Source organism: Coptis chinensis, chromosome 9 (genome assembly GCF_015680905.1).
Source record: "Coptis chinensis isolate HL-2020 chromosome 9, ASM1568090v1, whole genome shotgun sequence".
NCBI lineage: Eukaryota > Viridiplantae > Streptophyta > Magnoliopsida > Ranunculales > Ranunculaceae > Coptis > Coptis chinensis.
This window is the reverse complement of record NC_141464.1, coordinates 10,335,509-10,347,691: the sequence shown is the minus strand read 5'-3', so window position 1 is coordinate 10,347,691 and position 12,183 is coordinate 10,335,509.

Below are 12,183 nucleotides of genomic sequence, written 5' to 3'. Positions count from 1 at the left end.
GTGAAATATGTAGGAAAAAGAAGTCAAACAAGTAAAAAAGGAGTCATTGGGAATTACAGCTAAAGGCCTAGGGTAAAAACGTCATATTTGTCTCTATAAGTGCCAAACTTAATGGGACTCTAAAAGAGGATAATAATTGAGTTAGAAGAGTCTTAAATCTGATCTCAAAGCCTTAATTTCGACTTCATAGGAAGAGGAGATTAACATGGAAAAAAATTCAGAGTTTCACAAGAATTAGGAAATTGAAAGCTGTCAGAAGCTGCAGCTTAGGAAATAGTTTGCATTGAAAAGTGGGACACGTCCAACTTTTGTCCAACCAAATCCAACTTTTTTAGAATTTTTTCTAGAAATATTCCAGAGAGTTTGACACCAAATAAACATAGGATTAGAATCTCTATCCAAACGACTATGTAAGCCAACATATATGGCACAAAGACCTCAGTTTACATCATATAGGAAATTTAGTGTTTGCATCTTAGATCTATAATTTAGAGAGAAGAAAGTTTAGACCTATTTCACCATAACCATCTATAAAGATTATTCCTTTTCATATTGTGTTCATAGCATAGTATGAGGAGCTAATCTCCCTTCTCTTGGGAAGGGGAATGAAGCCTTTTTCTTATATTTTAGTTTAGTTCTTCTTCTGTCATATTCTAGTATAAATCCCCTATTGAGTTTCTTCATATTCGTCCATTGATCTAACACTCTTTGTAGAGGTTAGGAGGTCTTAGGATAATTCATGATTGTGTAGAGTCAAATACCACAAACCCTAGATTCTTTTATTCTAGTTTTTATTGTTCTAGTGTGATGATTTGATTCTTTATGGAACCTCAATTAGTTGTATGGTTAATGCTACATGTGGATTTTCCATGACACCTAGTTGTATATTGAATGACACTTAAAGCACAATTTAGTTAGATAGAAGATATCATTGGAGATTGAAGAAGTATTTGATGAAAAGATAGAAAGCACGTTGGAAGCCACATATTATCATCATGGTTATGAGCATAAGGTTTGTAGGTATGGTGAGTTTCTATTAGTGATTTATATTAAGCATGATAGGTATATCTATTAGACTAACTTTATGATTTTGGTGGATTCATCTCTCCCAAGATATTCTCTCTTGATTCATATTCATATATTTAATTTAGTTTAGTTTATGAATAGTTTACATCTTAAATCAAATCAAACATATATTCATTATTATTTAGCCACATCTTTTACTTGCATCCATTAGAGTAATTTAGATTAGGACATTCTATTATCATCAACTAATTATTTAGAGAAGGATTGATACCTTGCTAGCCACTATACTAATCAATATATAATAGGTTAAGTAAAATTTGCAAAAGAAACGTAACATAAACAACGACACAAATAAATATGTGTTACGAATTTTTCCAATGGCGCCGCTTGATAAGAGTAAAATGATTAGTTTACCTACGAAATGAGTGATGAATTCAAAACGTAAGTAAACTAACAACTAAATTATGCTTATTTATCAAAGATATTTTCTACTCTCAATCCTATGAGATATAGTGGAGTAGAGTGATTCGTTCCACTCTTAGTCCTTCCGTATGCTTGTTTTCTAGTCTCAATACTCTACTTAAAGTCAATGAGAGCTTTACGAAAAGGGGACTAGACTACGATGCAACTACCCACGAAATGCACTAGTCGGTTATCAGAATACTAAGGGAATGCTACGTTGATTCGATGTTAAGGAGTTAGAGGGGGATTGATTCCACCTTAACTCAACTTAATCCACTAGCGACGAGTCGTCATTATCCGAATTGAACTGCTAAGCAGAACAATCGGTTCTTCCTAATCCCTAATTACACATGGCATTTCTACCAATTAATAATTAGCATGTGAGCGATTAAACCCATTCTCATGGTGAACTAAACGCGTTTCTAGAGTGGAAAGGAAATTACTTAACAATCTCCGATAATTGGAATCAAGCTTTCATCAAGGTTTCTCAACCCCTCTAATGGAGGTTTAGCCTTGAATCATCCATAATCATTTCCATTTAAATTTAAACTAAACATAATATAAAGCATTGAAATTTACTTAATGAAACAATAATGGAATCTAATTAATAACTAAGAATTGAATGATAACAAGAATTGAAATTAGATCTAATAAATTGTAAATGACAAAACGAAATTGAATAATAATAACTATTTATTTGTCTAATGAAATGAAGAACAAAGATTCAAAGGTTTTATCTAAACAAGGATTTGAAACTAATTAAATAAAACAATTAAATCTAGATCTAGAAGCTATTCTAATGGCTACTTTCTATTCTAAGCTATCTCCTAACCTAACTGCCATTAACACTGAGTTAAGCTTTTGTTCTTATACATTCAGATCCAAAAATCGTGCATGGGCTTGGAGCCATGTTTTGGGCGGAGAATCGGGCCCAAAACCCAGTCTTTTCAAATTCAAAAGGCCTCTTCAGCTGCAGTTGGCTTCCACAGACTTTTCGTCCACTTCTGCTCCTCTGATTGGGTCAAGGCTTGGACCATTGCAAAGCTCTTTCCGCAAGACCGGTCGTTTTGACATAAGGTAGGCCTCAATCCGAGGTCCTGAGTCCAAAGATATGGCATTCGGAAGTTCTCACGACTTTTGCTCCTTATCTCGCTAAAGTGGTACATTTTCGCACATAATGGACTTTGAAGCTGAAATGCATAAAACAGCGTAATCAGTGTTAACTCTTACTTATTATTCACATAATTGGTCTAACAAGTATGATTATTAAGGGGTTAAAACTACAGTTTTGGGCTCTTATCAAACCACCCCAAACAAAGACATTTTGCTTGTCCTCAAGCAAAGATGAGAAATTAGAATAAGTGACCAAAAATGGAGTTCTAACTACTCTCGTTTACTGAGTCGCATTGCATTGACCATATGCAACAAGGCCTTAAACCACTAGGAATTCTCTAGTGGACGAAGTTATAACCTCGTGAGAGTTTTCGATGAAGGTACTCACAAACTTCATCTATACTACAACGACTAAGAAAATAAAACTATTGTTTCCTTATTCATGCTCCAAATTATCTATACATCTCACTAGCTATGAACAAGAATAACCAAGTCAGAAACCTAAGCTAATATATGCATAATAATCTATCATCTACAATAAACATATACCAATGATGAGTAGTACTATAAAATGTTTAGCGAGGGTTTGTTTCGAGAACTTCGGAATAAGCGCCCTTAAGTAGGTTCTCACAATAATAGTCAAGAAACAACACTCTGATTTTTCCACTCAAGTTTAGCTACTCCGGTGTATAGTGGGCACACTTTACCTTACAATCTCAATGACACACGAGGTCGAGTCGATCAAACACATCTGCCACTTACTATCACACTAACCTATTCCTAATTGAGCTAGAGGTCTTTATTAGGTGTTACGGGGATTAGGAGATGGTTTAAGAAGGAAGGAAATGGATATTCTAAAGGACAAGTCTGAGATAATAGAGTCTTCATATTATGTAACTAGAGAAAACCTTGTTATTTACTTTTGCTTCTACACTTTGTTTCCATCCTTAGCCATATTTTTTTTCTTTTTCTTTGGCTTTTGACTCCCTTTTATTCTATTTTTGGAGTTTTTATTTTATTTCTATTTTTTTTTTATTTTTTTTTTCTTTTCCTTGGATGGAAACTTCTTTTCTTTTTTTTCTGAAGCAACTAACTAATTTTTGTTTACACAGGTTTTTCTCTTCTTCTTCCTTCATCATTCTATTCTCAGACTTATTCTAAATTAGGTAGGTTGATTTATTATTTTTTTTATTTTGTTTTGTTTTTGTAACAGGGTAAAGGAATTGTGGTTTATGGAAGGGCTAATGAAAGGCTCAAAGGGGCGACTAGCGGAAAATAATTCATAGGTTTGAATTTCTGGCTATATCGATCCAAAGAGGGCCTAAATTCTCGCTTTAGGATATGGTTTAGTGATCAAGAAGTGGAAGTGTGATTTCTCTATCCGGATTTTACTTCTCCCTTGTGTCATTTCTCAATTGTTTCACTCATATAAGGCTTTAGGCTATATTCTCACAGGATTTGTAGAATAAGTACTCTAGCCTAGATTTGAAACTTTCTTGCCAAACAATCATAGATACTCATGTAATATATTTATAGATAGATGCAAAGATTATTACCTACATATTAACCTAAGTTTCTAACAATTATTCTGATGCAAAAGCTATGTGAGACTTCTAGATTGTTAAGAGCATGGAGAAAGAAACAATACCAATATTCCTAAATGTATAGCATAACTTAGTTATTTATATTTATAAATTTTTGAAATTTTTACTAGAAAACAAATGCATATTATACATATTTATATCCTAGCAGATGTCTTAATTCCACGTGTTTCTATGCCCCCCCCAAACAAGAAGCATGCTTTGTCCTCAAAGCATTTAACTAAAGAGGGTAGAAAAATACCATGGAAATGCGTGAAATTCTGGAGCATCTGCAAAACAAAGTTAGAACGTACTAATATAGGAAATAAAAACTGACGCAACTCTATAAGAGTTCCACCCATTATGGGGTTAACAGAATTAAATTGCTTAGGACTTAAGCAGACACTAACAGAAACTAAAACTTACCTCCACTCCCGATGTTATTCGTCATTTTCGTCATCCTCTACTTCTATAAAGAAGTGAGGCTCCTTCGCGTCCTGCCATGCTATGATAATTTGCCAGGCTTCACGCCATTTATCATCTATGTTTGCTAACCTATTAAGTGCCACTTGGTCTGATGGGGTGTAGGGTGCAACCTGGTGAGGTTGTATCCGCCACCCTGCCAAGTCATTGCGGAAAGATCGAATAATACTATTGGTGGGTCGCGACCGTGTCTACCCTAATCCAATCCGTGAAGCGTGTACAAAAACAGGAAAGAAACATAGCATAATCATTGAAACTAGAACAGGCATAAGAAGGTACTTATGCCTCATGGTATGGGCTCGTGCTAAACTAGACATCAAAGTTCCGGGAAGGTCATAGAACCGGCGTCCATTGGCTAAAAGCAAGGAAAAGCGCTGCAAGTGGCGTCATTCATCAAGAAAACGCCATTCCCTAAAATGTTTAGCATAATCCAAAACATAACAGTTCCTATGTTCATGGACAGGGGCTACCAAGCGGCAACGCGTTATAGTCCCCTTGGTCCTCAATACGGAAAATGCACGTCCCATAAGCCTCGTGCAAAGACTCATAAGTTTAGACATGCATATTATCGACCCAATAGCACCATGGGTCTTGTATCTCAGCCGGGCATAGCAAGTCCAAGAACAAATGCTAGCAAGAACACGGTAATTTCATTGGTTTGGTCCATCCATCGGTCTCTCAAAGAAAATGCAGTTATTATAAAAATAAGATGCAAGTCTTTGGAGAATAAAGTTCAGCCCGGTCTTACCATAAGAGGTTCCCGACCAACGTATGTGATCACCTCATGAAAACCAAGCACCGTAAGTAGTGCTTTGGAACAAATCTTCGAAAAGACTGTTCGGTATCAATGTTGGAGATGTCATCTCAAAATTATGCTTTGGAATAGCTGCGAAAGATCCGGATACTACGCGAAAAACTGGAAAATTTCTGGTCCACGCAAAGTCAAAGGCGCGAAACTAGCGCTAACTAGGCGCCGAAGTCGCTCTTTTGTAATTGGAATTCCAAAGAATAACTTAGGTGGTCGCTTTTGACTTGGCGCTGGCGCTCTTAGTATTTTGGAATTCCAGTGTTTTAGTCGCGTGGAGGCTTGGGGGCCTTCGAAAGAAAAATTTTCGTCGAAGTGTAGGGCGCGGCGCGCCTACTCGAAAGCTTGGCGCCGCCCGAAGTTGCAGATTTTCAAAATGGAGTCGAAACGCGGGAATCGCGGGTGTGAAGGGTGAGTGATGGAGTTTAGGTGTAGTGTGAGTTGTGAGGATAGTTTGTATCAAGTTTATATAGGTTTAAAGTTGCTAAAAAGGATCGGAAAGTTGCCAAAACTAATTACGGCAGTTTCCGGAAATCCTAAAATTTCCAAACTCGAAAACGGAAACAACTCATATCCTGGATTCTAATTCAAACCCAGTATCTTTTAGGTTGATTTTATGATAGAATGTACCTATATAATCTAGATTTCATCCTACAATGATACTTAATCATATTTCTGCCTAAACAACCATATTTTCACCTTGACTCCGCAATTATTTCTAATACGAGGGTTATACAAAAATAATGCTTGAATTGATAAAACCACCCCCAAACAAGTTGGGAAGGTGGGGTCAATTTGAAACAACTATGCATAACGAAAATAAACCCTTATATTAAAATTTCATTCGGAGTACCACTACAAAATTCAAATTACGGAAATAAAAGTTATATTACAATAAAAACAACAAAAGTAAATAAAACAACAAAAGTAAATAACACAACAAAAATAAATAAAACAACAACCATTATCAATCCTCGGACTCTCTAAACTTATTCGCCAAGCGGTGGCGGAGGGGCACACTCTAGTGGTGGCTCCCGGGCTCGAAGGTCCAGCAGCAGTCGTCTTTCTTCGACGACGCTCATGCCTCGTAGCTGTGTCCTCAGAAGCAGAGTCTGTATGAGGTGGGAAGCGTGCAAGCATATCCACTCTAAACCGGGCTGGCTTCCATCTCACCCCCGCTCCTCCCATCTCATCCATCTCTCTGGGTGCGGATCTCGAAGTTGTGATGAATAGTCGCCTGTCGAGTCCGGAGGTCTGTGCAGATAGTGTTTAGTGAACGCATGCCCCTATGAAGCATAGCCATGCGTTCTGCGTCAGACCAACACCTCTGGAAGGCATCTGCATCAAAGCAGGTCACGTCCTCCTCATCCTCGGAGGCATCCTCATCCTCCTCCTCTTCATTCTCAGCTCCTCCATCCTCTTCTTCTTCTTCTCTATCCTCAGCCCTCCTCCAAACTTGTTGGACACACTCCTATAGATACGCTGGCGTGTTACGGTGCGGGGTAATGTAAATCCTTTTCGGACATTAACGGAGTTGCTTTCATCTTCAGCATGATCTTGGTGATTAACACAGGAAGAGGTGCCAAAGACCTTCCGACCCCCCTAATCATGCTCAGCAAAAACTCCAGGATACAGAAATCGTACTTCTGCTCCTGGAGTATCCATAGGACGTGGAGGCAGGTCAGACCGATGTCGCTGACCTTGTCCTTCCCTAGGACATTCCACTAATCCATCGGTTTGAAAGGCAAATTTGGTTGGTCCCGAAGTTTATGGTATTTCTTTTTAATTTTTATTTTTGTTAGGGTTTTGAGCTTTGTTAATGGCGGAATGGAGTGGAAAAACGATGAACCATTGTTTGAGAATGTAAAGGAATGCTACTTGTTGGTCGTGGGCGCGGGTTGGGCCCAAGTCCAAAATCGAAATTTTTGATTTTTTCGCGAATTTCAAATCAAAATTCCCGCTTCGTTACCGGTCCGATTTATGCGAATGAGATATGGAAATGATCAGGAGAGAATTTCCTATCCAATGATCCATAAAACACTCTATTCCGACTTCAGATGACATACGAGATAGAGGAAAACGCCTCGAAGTGCGTGCATGACGTAAGCTATGTGAACGAATGAACTCTAAATTAATAGATTATGTCAATCCAAATCATAATACAATAAAACGGCCTAAGCAACTCTAATGGGACATAAACATTTTAGTACGGAAATACGAACACCCCACCCCCAAACAAATTTTTACAACGAAGCTTAGAAAATTTGTTTTTAGCGATGGTCTTTTAGAGTCGATTTCGAGACTTCCTAGATTACTATGTTTATTTTTATTTTTTATTTTTATTTATTTTTAGAAAGAAAAACAATAAGCAATAAAGACATAATTCACACCATAGAGAAACATGACTCAAAAAATCGGAGAAAAATATGCAAGAGTGAAAAGCGTGAACTATGTGAACCGTGGACTTAGGATCCGTACTTACAGCCACACACTCCATAGGGAGGGCCCGGTTACCTTAATGGTGCACTCACCAATATATTAAAGTGAAAGAAAGTGCACCAAACACAGAAATTGAGTCATTTATAGTCAGATACTCGAGACTTTATCTAAAACATATGTATGAACATGCAATTGATCATATATCAACAACCGAAATAGTTGTGGATCATTCCATAAATAAATATCACATAAAACATATCCAAACACAATGAAACACCAATTTTCCCTATGACTCAACCTAGTGAAATGAAAGCGAAGTCGGATTACCCTATTGTGTAACCTATCATGCACCTTATTTTTCATTTTTGAATGAGTGGGTGTTCTAGTAAATAAGTGTGGAAAAGTGAATGGTTGTGGAGAATATGGTAGATATGGATAAGTTCTAGAAAGACAGCTTGTACACAATGAGGATGTGGTTTTAGCACTGAACTCATTCATTGTGTGTGTAGGGACTGTCTCAATTCTGAAAATGAAGGTGTCAAATAGTTTGTCCTTCTGAATTATCTGTTTGCTAGGAGGATTTAAAAAATTATGAAGCACAGGAGAAACAAAAGGATCGAAAGTGCAAAACTCGAGATTCCTTTGAAAGGGTGGAAGGAGGGGAATCGAGGTGGATGTTGTGCAAGTTAGTTCTTGATAGGGTGAATTGTCACCTACCGAAAAAACTCATCAATTCCTTATCTAGATTGGTCATATCCACATTACTATGGTAGTCCTCTACATCTTTGAGAAAGTCATCTATCCCGGCCCTCATCAATAGTATGTGTATCGACTAGTGTAGGGATGAAAATGTTGAGTCCGACTTTCCAAAGGAAAGAATTTTGGGCATATGACTATCGGGGAACGTGTTGTTGAAATAATCTCGAAAGCAAAGCTCTCGATCATGCTAACCTCTCCATCCATAGACGAATCGGGTGGCTTGTGTCCTTGTTTTAAAACATTGACTTCAACAGCAAGATGGCCAAAAGACATGGACATTGAACCATCACGGCAATTAATGAGCGCATTGGCGGTTGCCAGGAAAGGGCGCCCTAAAATGATCGGGGACGAGTCGTTAGCGACTTCTCGATCGAGGACTACAAAATCAGCCGGATAGTAGAAATCCTGAACTTTTACCAAAGACATTTTCGACTACACCCTTAGGATACTTAATAGACCCGATCACTAATTGCAACGCCATTTTAGTGGGTTGCATCTTGTCTAGACCTATTTGTCTATACAAATAAAATGGGAGTAAGTTAACACTAGCCCCGTGTCTAATAACGGTCGTCAGATAGGAATCTCCTAAGGTGCATTTCTGATAGGGCGACCGGGGTCCTTGTACTTAACAATTCCATTATTTTCAGATAAGGTTGGGAATTGTTCCGTTAAAAAAAGCGTCTTTTGGTATATTTGTCTTACGCATAGTAGTACACAATTCCTTAAGAAACTTAGCATGATGTGGTAGCTTTTTAATAGCTTCGAGGAAGGGAAGGTTTATAGTTAGATTCTTGAAAATGTCCCTAATCTCCTCGTAATTTGTATCCCTAGTTAACATGGCTAATTTTTGTGGAAACGGTGGTTTCGTCTATATTTAGCTATGGTATCACCGGATGTTTAACCGTGGCTTCTGTTTCTTAGGTTGTGTTGTAACTGGTACCTCTACAGTAGTAGGCTCTTGGTTTCTATTGCGGTATCTAGTAAAATAGTAGGTGTAGGGGCTCTTGGTGGGGTAACTATAGGCATAGTTACCTTGTTATCAACCACTCTAACGGAGCAGTGGTGATGGCATTTATCTCACCTACTTTTTCAAATTCATGACTAGTATTATCCGTTACCTCAAAGGCTGTGTTTGTTGTTTTAGGATTATGTATTGCGTGACTTGGCAACACACCTTTGGTTTGGGCTTTATCTTGAGCCAACTGTTGGGTTAAATTATTAACGGATTGTAGAAGCTGTTGGTTAGATTGAGCCATAGTTTGGAAAAGTTTTTGGCTCACTTGTATGAAGGTGTCAAGGCGATCCGGTTGTGTGGGTGTAGTAGTCACGGGTGGTGTGACTGGAACTATTTCACGTGAATTATTTATAGGTGGATTCTGATAATTATTATTGACCGGAACGATACCTCTATTAGCATTATAATTATTATAATTACCTTGACCTTGTGCTTGACCTTGTCGAGGTTGCACTTGGTTGTTATAATTATTAAAATTACCCTGACCCTGTCCTTGTCGTGGTGGAGCTTGGTTAAAGCTTTGCGTTGGCCTAACATATTGATTATTGTACCCTTGAGGTGTGACTTGTTGGTTATTTCTCCAACCGGAGTTGGGATTTTGTCTCCAAGGGGCGTTCGGTTCACTATTAATGGAACAAGCCTGTTCATAGGCTATAGGGACGATGAGGAGTCGGGATGCTCGGGACTCCAAATGAGAAACTACATGGGTTTGAATTTACATTCATGACGGGGATAGGCTTTTGTTGTCTGAGAAATGGCCTCTACCTTTTAGTGAGTGATTCGATTAGAGTTTTAAGCTCGAAATCGTGTTTAATTTCAAACATACCGCGCCTTAACGTATTAGTAGAACTAGCGGGCCGGGGATATCATCACTACCCCCAATTATTATTTCGCTTAGTTTGGTCCTCTAAAATTTATAAGCCTCGAGGCTCCTTTACTTAAGAAACTACCCCCATTCATAATGTCAAGGACTTCTTTATGGTGATGTTGAAGTCCTTTGAAAAAGGCACGAACTAACGTGTCTTTTGCTAGGTTATGGTGTGGACACTCTATAAGCAGATCGGTGAAACGATTCCAAGCCTCAAAATGATTCATGAGGATTTTGTCGAAAAGAAATGAATCTTGGAAAGCATCTCATCCGTTTTAGGGGTGGGTAAAAATGTTCCATAAACAATTTGAACAAGTTTACCCCACGAGTCCATTGAATTAGCGCTTGGGCGGAGTTAACCAAGACGCGCCTTTATCAACTAAGGTGAAAGGGAATACCCTTAATTTAATTTGTTCCGTACCAACCGTAGGATGGTGGAATGTTGTTAAGACTTGTTCAATCCTACGATGTAGCCGATAAGGTTTTCATGGTCTAAACCATGAAAAGCGGGTAACAAATTAAAAATATTTGGAGGGATTCAAATCCCCATTTGGGTCTGCTAGAACGATGCAAGATTTGGGGCTATCGCTCAAGGCTTTGTAGAAGTCCGAGAGGAGTCTCTCTTTCTTCCCCCATTATATCAGGTGGTGTGTGTGAAATAGTAGCTAGAGGTGTAGTGTGTGGTATACTAGATAGATTTGATTGTTGATGTTGTTGTGTATTTACGTTCGGTGTTTTTGTTCTACCGGCATCTTTAATCTCATGCAAGACTAAGTCGAGCTTAACTAAACATGCAACACTCCAAACAATTCTGATATACTAGTATAAAACCTCTAACAGGAGATGCGAGGTGTGGAAGAAAGGAATACCTGATTGCGTCCTTGCTTCGCTTATGAATAGCGTCTTGTTTACGCTTTGTTCGGTGTATAGAGCGAGGTTAGAACACTGAAAAATATGAAAGAGCAAAGTTTGAATCAAAGCTGTCGAAATCCGAAAAAAATTTACGAGGCGCGCCAAGGCCCCGAGGTATTTTCAATTTACAGTGTTTTTAGGATGGTCGCTCCACATGGGGCGGGTCGCTCGTCCAAGATAACATATGGTCGGCTCAAGTTGTTAGCGCCGCTTCAATTGTAATTTTGCCCGAATTTTTTCGCAATGAATCGGATAGCCACGGTATGAATCAAACAAGGGTGGGTGGGTGAAATGGGACTTTAAAAACAGTACTAACACTATGAAAACAATACGAAAGTGAAACTAAGATGGCAGCGGCGCCATTTGATAAGAGTAAAATGATTAGTTTACCTACGAAATGAGTGATGAATTCACAACGTAAGTAAACTAACAACTAAATTAATCTTATTTATCAAAGATATTTTCTACTCTCAATCCTATGAGATATAGTGGAGTAGAGTGATTCGTTCCACTCTTAGTCCTTCCGTATGCTTGTTTTCTAGTCTCAATACTCTACTTAAAGTCAATGAGAGCTTTACGAAAAGGGGACTAGACTACGATGCAACTACCCACCTAAATGCACTAGTCGGTTATCGTAATACTAAGGGAATGCTACGTTGATTCGATGTTAAGGAGTTAGAGGGGATTGATTCCACCTTAACTCAACTTAATCCACTAGCGA